The sequence below is a fragment of the Suricata suricatta genome, chromosome 9 (assembly GCF_006229205.1).
Source record: "Suricata suricatta isolate VVHF042 chromosome 9, meerkat_22Aug2017_6uvM2_HiC, whole genome shotgun sequence".
Taxonomy (NCBI): Eukaryota; Metazoa; Chordata; class Mammalia; order Carnivora; family Herpestidae; genus Suricata; species Suricata suricatta.
The window spans coordinates 74,022,850-74,041,393 of NC_043708.1; the positions used below are offsets into that span (position 1 = coordinate 74,022,850).

General features: G+C 37.5%; 1 protein-coding gene across 1 annotated transcript in view; it reads left to right on the top strand.

Annotated features, from left to right (window-relative positions):
• The window catches only part of KATNBL1 (katanin regulatory subunit B1 like 1), a 73,315-nt gene that overhangs the window by 46,480 nt on the left and 8,291 nt on the right, over positions 1-18,544 (top strand). The window contains exons 10-11 of the transcript XR_003913296.1: positions 9,907-10,043; positions 12,005-12,094. The gene's annotated coding sequence lies outside the window, so the exon portion shown is untranslated. The remainder of the gene's footprint in view (positions 1-9,906; positions 10,044-12,004; positions 12,095-18,544) is intronic.

Here is an 18,544-nt window from a genome sequence, read left to right on the forward strand (position 1 = left end):
ACAATTTTTAGTGTCAGTGAACGCACTTCTGGAATGTCTTAACAGCTGTACATCTTACCTTGAAAGTGTTTGGGGTTTAAATACCACCGTTGGTAGTTCATGCATCATCTCATCTTTATAAGCCTGAGAGGCATCTGAGCAAAGATTTTTAGTAATTGAATTTCTCTGCAGTAATCTTTGAAGCACTTGAATGTAAATCTTTAGCATTTATCCAGTTAGCCACTACTGATGTGAATTCCACACAAATGACTTTTTTGCTTTAAAAATGTTAACTTTTACTGGATTCTATTTTTTGTGTAGCTGTATTTCGTATAGCTACATATTCCTCACAGTGAATATTAATTTTTGGTTATTTTCTTAAGTCTTTAGAGTAATTTAAGTTACTGTATTTCTTTGATTTGAGAATTGAATTATTTAAGAAGAATATTGTTTTTCAGGAGATGGGAATTTGAATCGTAAACCTGCGTCATCTCTGTGAAACCTTAAGATGATGAAATATAACCTTTCTTTGTTCCTATTCCTTTAGTTATCACTGTCTTATCTAACAGTTTGAACCAGTTAACTCAGTTGGAGCATGGTGCTAAGGAGACTAAGGAGAGGCGTTCAATCCTTTTATGGGTTCATTAACTTTGCACACTTACACAGAACTATTCATGGCTACTTATTCCAATTTCCTTAGGTGTATATCTTTCAAATTCAGTTTTTAGTTGCAAGGAAGATGGTGTGTATAGCTTAGCATAATAAGTCTTTCACTTCAAATGGAAAGACAACTCAAATAATTGGTATATGTGATACTATACACTTCTAATATTTAAAATAAACCTAATATTAATAATGCAGTATCTAAAATATTGTGTCACTATAATTTTCTCTGGGTAAGATCATTTTCTAAACACTATCTTTTAAAAATAGAATTTCAATAAATTAAAACATAGTAAGAATAGGTAATATCCTGTTAACACTGAGTTCTTGTGCCTAAGTTTGGGTTTGTTAAAGGAGAGTAGGTAACACTTCATTTTATGTACTCGGAGCTTTTTAAGGCAGCAGTCTTTTAGCTCCCAAATACGCAGTAGCACACACTCCTGACTTCTGTTCTTGGCCTTTGCAGTTTACATTAGTACCTACCTTTCTCAGTTACTGAGTTAGGATTAGTATTTTTAGTACGATTTTTAGATTTTTGTATAAGTAAATATTGTTGAACACTTTGATTGCTGTTCAGTTTTTCTCATGCTATTTAATCAGAACACTGTTGATCTCCAGAAAGCGCCAAAGAAAGTGTTTACAAAGTATTTTGGCTGTTGTTTTGACCTAGATTAGGACAATTGCTGTCCTGTTATTGCTCATTTGTTACTGTGCTGCTAAGAATTATACAGAACTGAGGGACTACCCAAGGTCTCTATGCCTTTTTACCTCTTCTGCCCTTCTTAGGTATTCTGCCCTTGACCTTGCTAACTTTGCAGGTCGAGGGACAGGAAGTTTATTATGGTGAAAGAGGGTTATAATCAAGTAATTTGCTTCTACTAGGGATACAGTCAGTGGATTTTGTAATAAGTGGTCATGATCAGAATAAGGGTTAAAATTTGGGAAACACGCTTGTCAGAAAGTTTTTAAAATTAATCTTTTGGCAGTAATTTCAAAAGTAATTGACATAGATTATTTACTTGAATCTAGAGATGTGAGGATTTGAACATAAATACTGTCTCCACTTTGGGGAATCAATATTAGACTAAGCCCTAAGCACTACTGAGGGATTGAACCTTAATGCCTTTAAACATTCTTTCTACTTTTTATGTCCTAATCTTAAAAATGGTTATGTGGATTCAGAGCTATATTTCTGGCCTTGAAATAGTAATTTTCTCGAACTTAGAACGTTTCTGTGTTTGGCAAGTTGTTAACTTAATTAACATTAATGGAAAACTAATTTAAGTAATTATTATTAGCTGTTAAATGCTGATAATAAGAATCATTTAAATATTTAGTTTCTTAAATTCATCAAGGAGCTTTGAAAAAGCAAAATTTAAGTTAATATTTTAGCAGTCATTCCCAGCTCTCTTCCTGTTTAAGAACAAGATAGTAATGTCAGTTGCCTTTGTTGATTTAAAGAAGAAAAAAAAAAACCATAGGCAGCCGACTTGATTGGTACATTTGGATGCACTACTTGTCTTTCAATTTGAACTTTTATTTTCTTGATTACTTCGAATGGAGATAGTATTGCTGGACATCTGTTGGTAGGTATTTACTCCTGTTCTTCCTCCCTTAATTTCTAATTTTGATTATGAAAAAGGTCATAAAGCTTTGTGACCAACTATTCCCTCTCATTTCTTATTCTGTAACAAGAATATAGAATAAAAAGTTCATCCCTAAACATTGTATGCTTCTAATTTGTAAGATAACTTGACTGATTCAGTAGCAGCACCAAGTATAACAATAAAAAATAAACACCACATATTATATGCTCACTATAATGAGTATGTTTTCCAGCGCTGTACTTAAAATAATATTTTAAAAAATTTTTAATGTTTATTTTTGACAGAGAGAGAGTATGAGAAGGAAAGAGGCAGAGACACAGATTCTGAAGCAGGCTCCAGCCTGAGCTTCAGCACAGAGCCTGACTTGAGGCTCAGAAGCTGTGAGATCATGACCTGAGCCAAAGTCAGATGCTTAACAAACTGAGCCACCAAGGTGGTCCTCAAAATAATATTTAAAATATTGTAGTCACGGGGCACCTGGGTGTCTCAGTTAAACGTCCAACTTCGGCTCAGGTCATGATCTTGCAGTCTGCAAGTTCCAGCCCTGAGCCGGACTCTGTGCTGACAGCTCAGAGCCTGGAACCTGCCTTGGATTCTCTGTCTCCCTCTCTCTGCCCCTCCTCAAAAATAAACAAACAATAAAAAAAAAAATACAGATTGTAGTCACTGTATTGTTCTCTGGGTCAGATCATTGACCTTACAGCATCTGCTAAAATCAAACTTCAGTAAAATTAAGTATAACTATACATGAAGTGTAGTATATACCACAGTATTTTCTCTAATAGACTAGTTAATTGTAAAACATAGACAACTACTGTGTACCAGGAGTTGTATGAAAGGGCAGCCCCAGACCTGCCAGTATTTTTCATAGCAAAGCTTATTAGATATTATTTCTTTGATAAACAGAATTACTATTATCTAAACTATAAAGTTTTCAAATAATAAATGCCAGGAGTCTAGATGAGGATCCAGCCCCCTAAATACACTTGAACTAGTGTTGATTCTTATCTTTTACAATATTCTGTATTTTCATTCAGATTTAAACCAGGAATTTTTTTTTTTTTAATTTTCTGAACCTGGCCAAGACTGTTTTGGCACTACAAATTTACACCAAGGCGAAGAGTTATCAAAAGTATTTTCTAGAATAAGAAAGTTGTCAGTGGGAGTCCTGGAATACACTGAATTGCCAGAATTACTTGCTTCTAGAATTAACTATGTTGCATTTATCAAACAAACCTGCAACATGAAGCCTGGATTAGAATTAGACCTTACCTTCCAGAAGTCTGGATGAGGGTTAGCATTCATTTACTTTTCTGCTTTTGATTTTAAAAAAGCAAGAGGAAAGGGGAAAAAAAAAACCTTTATTAGGCCTTTGTATAAAATTAAACTAGGTGAATGAGGACCTAACTCACCTCTCACCCAGAAGTACACTTATCAGTTCCTTTCTGTACAACTGTATCTTAGGCTCAGCAGCAGGAGAAATGAAGGTTGATCTTTTTCCTTTAGGCATATTCTGAGGCTTACAAAAGGTTTAGAAGAGGCCTATCTTTCCCCTTAGCCATCCAGATTCCTTTTCCTCTACTTAGAATAGATAAGAAATCAGTAAAAGGGACAACCAACTCACTTTTCAGTCTCTTTGAAAGCTGCCTGTCCTTTAGACATTGGTGTTCAAGGTTTTGTTTTAAGGACTCTTCTCACTACCGGTTCCCTGAAAAACATTTTATTCCCATCGCTTCCTTTACCAACTACATTAATTATTTTCACTTTAGGGGGAAGGGGACCATTTTTGGTCAATCAAATGGTCATTTTTTTAAAGATTGTGAAGACACTGAACTCTTTATCATTCTAAAATACATCTCTTGCCCTAAATTTCTTAGCTCATAAATCTTATCTGCAATTGCGTACTGGGAACATCCATCGGGGCATCTTGTAGGCATATTAAATTCAGTATATCCAGAATTGACCTTATTCTCCCCTTCCCTCCCTTCTTTCTACTCACCCTCAACTCCACTCTCCAAGGAGAGAAGTTATCCTGGTTGGATCCTGGGTTTCTATTCTCACTGAATAGTCCTAATCTCAACAATTCTCAGAACTCTGAATCCTCTCCGAATCACTCCTCAAATCCTGTTGGTGCAACTCCCTCAGTTTCTCTCATGTTTCTCCCTCTCATCTCTTCCACCATTATCGTTGTCTACATTATTCCAGCAACCTCCTGACTAGTCTCTCACATGGTGCTGTCCTCCACACATGCTGCCCCAGAATAGTCTATAAAGCACAAACTGTACACCTTAAAGGCCTCTTAGTCCAAACGGCGTGATTTACAATCTGTTAACCACACTCCTTCTCCCCTTTCAGTGCTCCAGCTAGAATGAACTTGTATGAGTTTCTGGGAAAACTGTAAAGGCCAAAAACTTTTTTTGTTAATGTTTGTTTATTTTTGAGACAGAGCACGAACAAAGGAGGGGCAGAGAGAGAGGGAGACACAGAATCTGAAACAGGCTCCAGGCTCTAAGCTGTCAGCACAGAGCCTGACACAGGGCTTGAAACCATGAACCGGAGATCACAACCTGAGCCCAAGTTGGACGCTTGACTGAGCCACCCAGGTGCCCCTGGCCAAAAACGTTTTTTTTTTGCAAATACACGGTTTGCCTGAACATTCTTCCCCAAATGCACCCATTTCTCATTTCTTAACCTTCAGGTCTCAGCTTACACAGTTTAAACACCTCTTAAAACTGTGAAAAGTATCTGCTACACACTCATCGTAACCCACTTCTAATACTACTGAGGGATCAGTGTTTTGCGGTGGCTTCTCCGTCTTCCCAGCTATATTGATAACTGTACGAGGCCAGAGCCTGGGTTCTCCGTCCCCTCTCTAGTACCGAACACAATACTTGGCAAGCAGTAGGCATTAATTCTTATGAATAAATGCAAGGATGTGGCATCTTTGGGCATACATTGTATGCCCAATAATCCAAATAATCCAAAGCTATTTGTGATAGCCGCTAAATGTAATTTTAGAATAAAAATATCCAGTTTTCTCTCACTTTTTGTTTTAGGAAATTGGTTTGTAAATATGCTATTTTAGGATACAATTTAACAAATACCAATATGTGCATTAAAAATAACATGCATACAGGAGAAAATATGGAAGGATAGACACATTGGTTCCTCTAGGTGGATGAGATTATGGATATGGATATTTTTAGAAATAAGGGGGTGCCTGGGTGGCTCAGTCAGTTAAGCGTCTGACTTCGGCTCAGGTCATGATCTCGTGGTTTGTGGGATCGAGCCCTGCATCGGGTTCATATTGGTATATTGTTTTCTATTTTCCATGCACTGAGAAAGCTTGAAGATAACTGAAGAATTTTTTTGCCTGTTTAAGCTGTGTGTTCTGAGCAGTTACTAATTTCTGTGGAGAAATTGGAAGTAGTCAAATTTTAAGAATTACTTTTGAAGCATTCTTAGGATTCTGTTTTCTTTGACCATTGCTAATTTTTACCTAATTTTTAAAACATTCAACATTTTTTAAATGTCCACATTTGAAAATGCTAGCAAGAGGGCTTAGAAGAAAAAATTTCTCTATTTTGAAAAAGAAATAGGTGTGTTTAAATGATCTTAAGTAACTAGTAACACAATTTCAACTTTCATTGTAGTATAGTCATCAAACATAATTTTCTAAATAAGGTAATTCTTTATTTCTGAAACTCATAATGTTAATACTATCAACATTGTGACAGTATAAGTCACATAATGCTGGAAATGGAGGAAAATGGTAAATAATAGGTAAGTAATAAGAGGTAGGTAAAGCTAATAATTATACACACATATTAAAAATGTGAATGTTCTCCTATGCCTAGGATCAACTTATTATCCTATGCTGTAATCAACCATAAAGATTATTACATGTTTATGTGGAATAAAGGGAAGAGGATTTTCTTATAAATGGGTGTATTAATGACTTACTGAATTCTATAGCATATTAGTGTTTTTATACTACTAACTAGGTAAAATTCCTTTGTCCTTGTCAACTCCTAAGAGCGCACTTTTCATTGGCTTGCTTTTACAACCATTTAAGTGTTTGTTTTATTTTTACTTTTTTTTTTTTTTTGAGAGAGTGTGAAAGCGTGCACAAGTAGGGGAGGGGCAGAGAGAGAGAATCCCATGCAGGCTCCACAGCACCCAGTGAGCCGTGAATTCATGACCTGAGCCAAAACTGAGAGTCAAACACTTAACTAACTGTCCCATCCAGGTGCTCCTAAATATTTGTTTTAAAGAACAGCAATACTAGGGGGTGCCTGGGTGGCTCAGTTGGTTAAGAACAGCAATACAACTTTACTCTCCATGTTATTTGTAAAACCTGTTGGTGATTTAGCCAGGTATAGTTTTGAATTTATTAAGGCAACAGTGAAACAGTAACAAAATTGTTAGTACCCTTCTAATTAATAATTTGAAAATGACCTATTTGGTTATTTATAAACTTTAAAGATAAATTTAATTAAAAGTGACTATGTAGCAGTTGAAACAAAATAAACCTAATATGTTAGGCTTTTAAGAACATCTGATAGTATTGATCCAGGGCCATGATCAATTGTTGCCTTAGTCTAATAATTTAATCATTTCTGCTTTTCAGAATTTATGTTGTTAATGTGTGTAATGGTTTCATTCTACAAATCTTCAAAATATGAAATAGCAAAAGTTTGCTTTAATTAAAAAGTTTTTGATAATAAGAAACTATACTTTGCTAAAATTATTCATCTAAAGCAATTTTCTCTAAAGTATTTAAATACTGACATAAGTTTGGAATTAAATGATGAAAGCTTTAGCAGTTATGATAACCAGTGTATGTTTGGTGCAGTTTTCAGAAGAGTAGCCAATGTTTTAGAATAGCAGTATTACACTGTTTATCTTCTTAAAGTTTTCTTGGACAGATGATATATTTTTGAAATGTGAACTAAATTGTTAAAGGTAGCGGGAGCTAATAATTCTTTGAAAATATAAATTGCTTTGGGAGGAGTCAGTTATAAGTTTTGTGTTTAAATGACATAAAACATAGTGCTTCTTCTTTTAAGTGTTAATTCAGCTGTCGACCATTGTGATATTTGAGGAACTGTATTGTATCCTTGAAATCAAATACTTCAATTAAAAGATATTTATAAAATATACACGGCCTCCATGAGCTGCTAGTAGCAGCTGGTACACTCCCACTTGTCATGTCACATGTGGTGTGAGTTTCATGTCTGCTACTTGTATATCTTGATTCATCTTTGTAGAAAAAAGTGACAGCTGACTAAAAGGAAATGCTTCCTCAAGTACATCTTAGTTACATTTATTAGCAGTAAGTAAAAGAATTCTAACACTGATAGTTTACAAATATATGTATATAGCCAAACCTTGACAGATCCCAAAGAAATATTAGGTTCAATATTTAACAATTAAGTCATTAACAAGAGTTGTCTTTTAAAAAGACATAATCAGTAGATTACTTGCTATATGCATGTTGATCTTAAGTACAAAGGTTAGGTACAGTCCTCAAAAGGTGTTGTAAAATACTAAATGTACTACAGTTCTAAAACCATACTATTGGGAAAGACTTTGAAAGCTTTAAAGATTTAGTTCTTATTTATACTTTCAGGAAGACTGAGATCTAAGCAATTTCATAATTAAATGCATAGAATACTATACGAAACATTTTAAGTGTTTTTTTCTTTATGTAGTACATGTTACTCTATTTACTAGATGATTGGTTGCAGAAGAGAGAAGCTCTTTGCCCTGGTGTTGATAAGTCCCTCCAGCCTTTATAATCAAAACTCAATATGCTTAATAGGGAGTTTTGTATACACTGTTTATTTTTAAACTAGATACCTGATATTCATACTTACATATTAGCTTATTATCCACACTGATGTCTTCTGAGAATAGTGGCATCAAGTGGGTTAAAGTACAGTTTTCAAGGACATTGGTCTTTCCACGCTTTCCCTGCATATTATGACTCGTGTAATGGGTAGTTGCTAGGAAGTTTTCCTTATAAGACCTTGAGCCAGAAGAATTCTGATTATACCATTTCCAGATCATCTTAAGCTTGTTTTAATGTTTCTTACAGCTTTATTGAGATAAAAATGATCTATTAAAAACTGCACATCTTTAATGCACACAATTTGATGGGATTGGGTACATGCACAGATGTTTACCCCAATACCATGATCACAAAGCAATACACATATCCATCACCTCCAAGATTCCCTTGTGTCCTGTGTGTGTGTGTGTGTGTGTGTGTGTGTGTGTGGTAAGAACATTTACCATGTCTACATTCATCAAAATTTTGTTTAATATAGCATTATTCACAATAACCAAGATAAGAAAGCAACCCAAATGTCCATTAACAGATGAGTGAATTTTTTTAAATGTTTTATATACATACAGTGGAATATTATTAAGCCTTGGGGAAAAAAGAAATCTTACCATTTGTGACAACATGGATGGATTTGGAAGACACAATAAGTGAAATAAGTCACATGGGGCGCCTGGGTGGCTCAGTTGGTTGGGCCTCCGACTTCGGCTCAGGTCAGATCTCGCATTCGTGGGTTCCAGCCCCGCGTCAGGCTCTGTGCTGACAGTTAGCTCGGAGCCTGGAGCCTGCTTCCGGTTCTGTGTCTCCTTCTCTCTCTGCCCCTCCCCCTCTCATGCTTTGTCTCTCTCTGTCTCAAAAATAAATAAAACAAACAAACAAAAAAAAGAAATAAGTCACAGAAGAACAGATACTGCATTATTCCACTTTCTTGAGAGATCTAAAATAGGTTTATAGAAGTAGATAATAGAATGGTGGTTGCCAGGGGATGTCGGGAGGGGAAACCAGGGAGTTGTTCAATGGCTAGAAAGTTACATTTATACAAGATGAGTGAGTTCTGGAGACCCGCTCTACAACAGGTGCCTATAGTTCATAATAATGACTGTCTTGTTTAACCATCCATACCTTTGGAAGCTGAGGTGAGTGCTCCATTAAAGAAATTAATATAAATGTTTACTAATAGTCAAATTGGTTTTTTTCACCTTCCTTTTCGATATTTTGCCTTTTTATTTTCTTCTACGTGCCATGTACACCCCTGTTTGAATTTAATTTAGATTGTAAATCTGCTAGACTATGCACGCCATTGGTTCTCATGTCCTGCACCATGCTGAGTAAATGGCTGTTTGGTAAATTCTAAGTATCTGTTTTTCACTTTTTCTTTCCTGAATTGTTAGTGCAATATTCTAAATTGCTAATTTTGACTTTTCAGGGGGAAAATCACAGTTTAATTATAAAACTGTAGTTTTATATAGTTTAAAACTGTAGATCTCCTTTGGGTTTCTGATGCCATTATCTTTTACAGAAAAAAATTATGAATTATGGAAAATCATAGCCTTCAATATGCCTCCTCCCTGAGATACCATTTTAGCTAAAATACCATTGCCTGGTGAAACTGGCATTGTACAGTGGTTATGCAATGCCTTCAGATTACATTCCTAATGCAGAGATAAAACCATATGTTAAAAGCATGCCCTTTGTAGGGGTGTGGTTAGCCTAAAATAAATACATTCTCTGAACTTTCTCAAATGAAATCGCTGAACTTCTAATTCCAAAGTTGCTTATGTTCTGGTAATTTGAGTTTTTCCTTTTAAGAATTCAGAAGGAAGCTGCTCCTTAGCACATGCTGAGTCAGAAGTAGTGTGAAAGAGGGGGAAAGAACCCTGGACGACAATCAGGGAATCCTGAGTTTTAAACTCCTCCAAACAAGCTCAGAGAGATTATTGGGCAAGGTAGGTTTTATTCATGTGGATTAGAATAAGTGAGTCTGACTTCAGCTCAGTACCCCAAAATAATAATAAACTCTAATCCATGGTAATAAGTCCTCAGCACACTCTACAACTTCGGCTTTGACACTACAGAGAAAGAGTCTCTTGATAAAGCATTGTCAGATTTGGCTTGGAAGGTAAGGTTTAGGCAATATATCAAATGAGACCTTTTTACAATTATGAAGGCTGGGCCAAAAGCAAAGCTAAATCCTGAATAAGCTTAGCTCTTTCACCATAGTCTGACCTACCCATTTTTTGTATACTTAAGATATTAAAGGTCTCAATAAATAGACAACAGCTAGTTGGTTCTAAGCTTTGAGTTTCTGTAATTATGGGAACAGTATACTTTATTTGAAGAGGACTCAGTAAGTTCATTGCTTTCCCCTAACAGGATTTGCTGGGTCACTTGATCCAGTTTGTGATTTCTGCAGGACTTTTAGGGAACATAAACATTCCCGTGAAGCACCAGCAAAGCTGTAATCACATCCCACAAGCACATTTTTGACTCCTACGTTTAAATCTTGCTGCCCACTCATGAGCTCTCCCAACATTTTATACCTCATGACCAAAGACTATTGCCCAAGTCAGAGATTTATGAAAATCTGGTGGGTTTCTTTTTCTCCTTTGTGCTCCCTAGCTTTTCTCTCAAGAGTTGTTAGTGTTTGATTGCAGTTTTACGTTAATAAACATTTTTCTAATCATTTGACTTCTTGTTGACATTGAACATACCTATGTGTTATTGAAGACCAAAGGTAAGGATAGCACAAATATTTCACTCTTTAGAGGTCTTTGCTGTAATTGAAGGCCCTCAGAAGAGAAAGTTTATAAGGATGATGATGATAGCTAACACTTACTGAATAATAATTGTATGCCAGGCAGTGATCTGAGCACTTCAGAGGTATCAACTCATTTTGTCCTCAACATGGTAAGTACTATAATTGCTCTTACGAGGGAATGGAAGTACAAAGAATTCAGCTGATTCTGCCTTCCTCTCCCCTCATCACCCCACCCCCCACCATATCCTTGCAATGAAGAGGAAGCTAGTTTCCCTGGGAAATCTATTGCCAAGTACACATTTCATGAGTAAAAATTAGTTTCACAAAAGCCTGCCTCTTTTGATCACAGAAAGTCCCAGGATGAGGAATTGTTGGTTACATTTTCTGCCTCTTTCTCCAAACATGAATCCGGAGACTGAATTCTGAAGTTAAAACAATCCTTTTCAAGCTTCAGTTTATTAACTGTCTTCTCTTTCATTTGGACACTACTTACTGATATGCTAGTTGTTAGGAATACAAAGATCAGGCTTGCTCTCTGCACTCAAGCAGTTTCCAACTTCAGCATAGTGTGTTAATAGTGGAGAGAACACTAGGACTTTATGGACTCACAGAGGAAGAACGTCTAAACAGACTATGGGAAAGGAAACCTTAAAAGATTTGAGGGGGCCTGGGTTGCTCAGCCAGTTGATTTCAGCCCAGGTCAACTCTTGATTTCAGCACAGGTCATGAACCCAGAGTTGTGGGATCAAGGCCGGAGTTGGGCTCCACACTAAGATGGAGCATGGATCCTGCTTAAGCTTTTCTCTCAAAAAAAAATTTTTTTTCTCTCTCTCCTTCTGCCCCTCTTCCCCCTCCCCCTTTCACTCACTCTAAAAAACAAAAACAAAAAACTTACAGAAATATCTATCCCAAGTTGAAGGAAGAGGGGTAGGGGTAACTAGCTAGCTGAGAAAGGTAGTCTGGGTGAAGGAAGCAGTGTGTTTGAAAGCATTGTAATATGAAGCAAAAAGCAAAAGATACACTGTGGAAGATGACAGGACGGGCCAGATCAAAGGATTTTGTGAGCTTTCAGAATAACGTTCCAAGTCTTTAGATGTGAGTTAATATTCATGATTCAAAGCAAGTAAATGCATGAAGTTTATGTTTCAGACAACTGACTCTGGCAATGATGTTGAAGAGTAATTGCAGGGGGCTCAACGGAAGCAGGAAGCTCAGAAGACCCAGCAATAACTCAGGCAGGTAAGGGAAAGGCCCTGAACTGAAGCAGAGGTAATGGACTAAGAACAGAATGAGTGTGAGATTCATATGGACATTGTAGGAGTGAGTAAATGACTGGTGTTCCAGTTATCCACTGCCCTGAAACATTGGCATATCAGCAAGGTTGCAAGAGGGTAGCAGTGAAAAAATTGAAAATGAAACTACGAAAACTCTTCCATTTATAATATGCAAAAGAACAAAATACTTGGAAATAAATGTAACCTGGAGCTCCTGGGTGGCTCAGTGGGTTAAGTGTTCAACTCTTGGTTTCAGCTCAGGTCATGATCTCATGGTTTTGTGAGTTCAACTCCCACATCGGGTCTGTGCTGAAAGTGCAGAGCCGGCTTGGGATTTTCTCTCTGCTCCTCCCTCCCTCACACAATATCTCAAAAATAAGTAAATAAACAAACAAAAAAATGTGACCTAAGAATATTATACTCTGAAAACTACAAAAAGAAATCAAAGAAGGCCTAGAAAAATGGAAAGATGTCCCATGTTAATGGTTTGGAATACATATTGTTAAGATAGCCATTCTCCTGAACTTGATCTACAGATTCAATCCAATCACTAACAGAATGCCAGCTAACTTTGCAGAAATTGATAAGCTGATCCTAAAATTCATATGGAATTGCAAGGGAACTAGAAGAGGCAAAGCAATCTTGAGGAAAAAGAATAAAATTGGAGGACTCACACTTCGTAATTTCAAAACTTAACACAAAACTACAGTAATCAAGACAGGTGATGGGGCACCTGGCTGGCTCATAGAAGCACATGACTCTCGATCTCAGAGTTGTGATGAGCCCCACTTGAGTGTAGAGACTACTTACATAAAACTTAAAAATTTTTTTTAAAAAGACAGGTGGTACTAGCATAAGAACAGACATACAGATCAATGAAAGGGAATTGAGGCTCCAGGAAAACAGCCCTCACATGTATGGCCAGTTGATCTTACACAAAGGTAGCAAAACAAACAGGGAAAGAATAATTGCTGAGACAATCAGGTTATCTACATGCAATAAAATGAACTTGAACCCTTCATATGACCTGTAAAAATTAATTTAAGGGGTGCCTGAGTGGCTCAGGTGGTTAAGCAGTTGACTTCGGCACAGGTCATGATCTCACAGTTTGTGGGTTCGAGCCTTGCATCGGGCACTGTGCTGACAGCTCAGAGCCTGGAGCCTGCTTTGGATTCTGTGTCTCCCTCTCTGTCTTCCCCTCCCCTACTCGTGCTCTGTCTCTCTTTCTCAAAAATAAATAAACATTAAAAGACTTTAAAAATTAATTTAAAATATACAGTTTTCCAATGCAAGGGACATATGAAATTGGCACAGTTAGGGTCCCTTTGGCCATACTCTTGTCCATGCTGGAAATGAAATCTTTTCGGTTGTTCTCTTTAGAAGTTTCTACTACTTTACTTTCCTGTCTGATTCAACACCAAAGTTTGGGAGAGTATGAACTCTGAATTAAGTTTTCAGGTGTGTTGTGACCAACAGGTTGTTATGCACATAAAAGCACAGATGTAAAAAACACATATTCACTGAAAAGCACGCTGTTATATGTACCTACTGTGTACAAGGTTTTGTGGGCTCCAGAAGGAAGTGCACAGGAGTCTAAATAAGTGGCATAAAGCATGTGGAGGGAGTGGAGTGTTTGTGTGTGTTACTGTTTTTGTTTATATTTTTCTTTTTGGTGGATGTGGTTGGATAGACATTGGTTACTTTAGCCTGAGGTAATCTGGGAATCTGAGTCTGCACTCAAGGTAGCAATTTCAGGCAGTATATTTCAAATACTTTATAAGCTTATTGTGGGTAGAATATCTTCACCTTTGTCTTCTAATTGGAATAGTTTTATTACTGATATAAATCAAAGTAATGTGTTCTTCAATTTTACAGTTAATTGGGGTTAGAGAGGCTTTAGAAAGATACGAAGTGAAAACACCAACACCTGCCGTAGAAACAGAAAAGGCCTAATCCTCTTTACTTTCACTCAGAATCTGCTCAGATTTAATCACTTCACCCCACTGCTGCTAGTGACCCAGTTGGACTTTCCTGGCAACCTTAATACGGTTTTAGCAAATTTAGAAAATACCACAAGCTACCATTTTGGATGACAAAACTTTATATTTTAAAATTTTTGTTTGTTTATTTTTATATGTAATTTATTGTCAACGTAGCTAACATACAGAGTATACAGTGTGCTCCTGGCTTCGGGCTGGATTCCCGAGATTCATCCCAACAAGTGCCCTCATCAGTGCCCATCACCTATTTTCCCTGTCCCATCACCCCTGCAGCCCTCCGTTTGTTTCTGTATTTAAGAGTCTCTTATGGTGTGCCTTCCTCTTGGTTTACCACTATTTTTTTTCCTTTCCCTTCCCCCATGGTCTTCTGTTAAGTTTCTCAACTTCCACATCTGAGTGAAAATGTATGATGTCTTTCTCTGACTGATGTATTTCACTTAGCATAACACCCTTCAGATCCATCCACGTTGTTGCAAATGGCAACATTTCATTCTTTTTTGCTGCCAAGTAGTATTCCCTTGTACATATATGCCACATCTTTTTTTTATACCACATCTTCTTTTCTTTTTTTAAATTTTTTAACATTTATTTTTGATAGGCAGAGAGACAGAGCACAAGCAGGGAAAGGGCAGAGAAAGAGAGAGGGAGACACAGAATCCGAAGCAGGCTCCAGGCTCTGAGCTGACAGCACAGAGCTTCATGCAGGGCTCGAACCCACAAACTGTGAGATCATGACTTGAGTCGAAGTCGGATCCTCAACCAACTGAGCCACCCAGGTTCTCCACCACATCTTCTTTATCCATTCATCAGTTAATGGACATTTGGGCTCTTTCCATACTTTGGCGATTGTTGACAGTGCTGCTATAAACATTGGGGTACATGTGCCCCTATGAATCAGCACTCCTGTATCCATTGCATAAATTCCTAGTAGTGCTATTGCTGTCATAGAGTAATTCTATTTTTAATTTTTTGAGGAAACTCCACACTTTTCCAGAGTGGCTGCACCAGTGTGCATTCCCACCAACAGTGCAAGAGGGTTCCCCTTTCTCTACATCTTCACCAATATCTCTTGTTCCCTGAGTTGTTAATGGTAGCCATTCTGACAGATGTGAGGTGGTATCTCCATGGGATTTTTATTTGTATTTCCCTGATGATGAGCAATATTGAGCATCTTTTCATGTGTCTATTAGCCATTTAAATGTCTTCTTTGGAAAAGTTGTCTATTTATGTGTTCTGCCCATTTCCTCACTGGATTGTTTTTGGGGTGTTGAATTTGGTAAGTTCTTTATAGATTTTGGATACTAACCCTTTATCTGATATGTCATTTGCAAATATCTTCTCCCATTCTGTTGGTTGCTGTTTAGTTTTGTTGATTGTTTACTGTGCAGAAGCTTTTTATCTTGACAAAGTCCCAATAGTTTAATTTTGCTTTTATTTCCCTTGCCTTTGGAGAAGTGTCAAGTAAGAAGTTTCTGTGGCCAAGGTCAAAGAGATTTTTCTCTTCTAGGATTTTGATGGTTTCCTGTCTCACATTAGGTCTTTCATCCATTTTGAGTTTATTTTTGTGTATGGTGTAAGAAAGTGATCCCATTTCATTCTTCTGCATGTTGCTGTCCAGTTCTCCCAGCACCACTTGCTAAAGAGGCAGTCTTTTTTCCATTGGATCCTCTTTCCTGCTTTGTCAAAGATTAGTTGGCTATACATTTGTGAGTCCAATTTTAGGTTCTCTATTGCATCAGTCTGTGTGTCTCTTTTTGTGCCAGTATCGTACTATTTTGATGATTATAGCTTTGTAGTACATGCTAAAGCCCAGGATTGTGATGCCTCCAGCTTTGGTTTTCTTTTTTCAAAATTACTTTGGCTATTTGGGTTTCTTTATGGTTCCATATAAATTTTAGGATTGTTCATTCCAGCTCTGGAAGAATGCTGATGCTATTTTGATTGGGATTGCATTGAATGTGTAGATTGCTTTGGGTATTATCAACATTTTAACAGTATTTGTCCTTCCAATCCGTGAGCATGGAATATTTTTCCATTTCTTTGTGTCTTCTTCAATTTCTTTCATAAGCTTTTTATAGTCTTCAGCATACAGATCTTTTACCTCTTTGGTTAGGTTTATTCCTAAGCATTTTATGGTTCTTGGTGCAATTGTAAATGGGATAGATTCCTTGATATCTCTTTCTGTTTCTTCATTATTGGTGTACAGAAATGCAACAAATTTCTGCACATTGATTTTATATCCTGCAACTTTGCTGAACTCATGTATCAGCTCTAGCAGTTTTTGGTGGAGTCTTTTAGGTTTTCCATGTAGAGTGTCATGTCATCTGCAAAGAGTGAAAGTTTGCCTTCTTTGTGGATGGCAAAACTTTATAAACCTATTTGGCAGGTTGTCTTTGAAGCAGGGCTTAAGAGAATGACTACATCTTCTCCCTTATCTTTTGTAACAAAAAACTAGAGGGATCTTTCCAACATGCAATCATTCATTTCCTGCTATGAAATTCTTCAGTAGTTGTCTGTTGTCTCAGGATAAAGTGCCTTGACTTACTCGACCCCTCATGTTCTTGGCTTTGCTTTCCTCCTCTCCAGTCTCATCTCGTCTTGCCATCACACACACATACTCACACATGCACTCTCCACCACTGGGAGCCAGTGCACTCTTCAGCCAGTGTGTCTGAACCACTTGCATTTTCAATTCCAAGCATTCAAACATTCTGTTCCCTCTGCAAAGAACTTGCCTCTCTCTCTGCCTTTTCCCTGCAGTCACCCGCGCCAACTTCTCTTAAGATAATTCTCCCTTCAATCTTTGAATCTTAGCTTATTGTTTACTTCCAGTTGGGTTTATGTCAGGGTACTCCATACTTCCCCGGTTGTGGGACATATAATAATTGAGTATACTGCATTTTACCTATTTACTTGTCAGCAGCTTCTCAGGCAGGATCAGTTTATCATTTATCCCCATCTCCCAGCTTTGTATATCCTAAATAGGAAACGTCTGATACAGGGGCACCTGACTGGCTCAGTCAGAAGAGTGTGCAACTCTTGATCTTGGGGCTGTGCGTTCAAGCCCCACATTGGGTATAAAGATTATTTTAAAATAAAATCTTTAAAAAAAAGAGAAAAGAAATGGTTGATTCAAGTTTGTTGTAAATGAGTAAAAAGAGTAACAAAGGGCTCCTGGGTGTTTTTATTAAACTTGAATATTCAGATAAAACCCAGGTGCCTGTACGTGTCAGTCACTTATTCTTGGCTGTAGCTCCCAGCTAACACCTGTTTTCCTGTCAAGAGACAATTGACTCAGTAATAGAACGCCTGTAACAGGACCTAGCTGTGCTGTCAATGAGCACATCTGCAAACCTTCTGTTCTTGCTACTGGGATTTGCTGCCTTACACATGGATCATTGATTGTGAGACTGCCTATTTTGTTGCAAATTTTTTGGCAGGTGGTTGTTCAATAAGGTACCCAACACAGTACCTTTTACAGTTTCATTGTGTGATCGATGTGTGCTGATCATTATGATAAAACCCAGGGGGCTGCCAGCAGCTGATCAGGATATGGTGTGAAAGTTATTCCCTCACCACATTGGTTGCTCCTTTGGTTCCCAGAGAGGAATGTGAGTAGGGAGCTCAGCGCCTCTGCTGCCAACACTGCCTGCCTCTGTTTGGGGACTGTCAGCTTCTGAGCCTTTTTCTGCCCTTTCCTCACCCTCACCCCTACCCATAGTATCTGGGAAATGAAAAGTTATTCCTATAGAAAAAGATTGGTTTGGGGGGAGGGGCGCAGGGAGGGCGCCTGGGTAGCTCCGTTAAGCATCCAACTTCAGCTCAGGTCATGATCTCACAGCTTGTGGGTTCCAGCCCCATGTGGGGCTCTGTGCTGATAGCCCAGAGCCTGGAGCCTGCTTCAGATTCTGTGTCTCCCTCTCTCTTTGCCCCTCCTCCACTTATGCTCTGGTTCTCTCTCCTTCAAAAATAAATAAACATTAAAAATATTAAAAAGAAAAAGATTAGGGATCTTTGAGAGTAAGAGTTGGGTGAATCTGGGATAGGGAGATTGAACTGCTCTATTGGAAATAAAGTTGTTGAAGGTTATTTATCCAAAAACTATTCATATTCATTGTAATTTATGGGTCAGAGAACTCCAGGAAAAGAACAATGGTTAGTATTGTTTGCTGATTGTTACCGCTTTTCTGCCTGGTGTTAGGACATATGCTTCTCACTACTGAAAGACTAATTTATTTTTTGTTATAGAAAAGCATCCCGTTTTGAGGGAAAGCTATGGTGTAGAGTATGAAATCAGTCATCCAAAAATCTTGGATTTCTGTAGCTTTTGTCTGCCATGTGGTCTGAAATATCACACAGGCAGCCCTTTTAGGGCATTAATTTCTTTCTTTAAAATCATATCCCTAAATGAACAA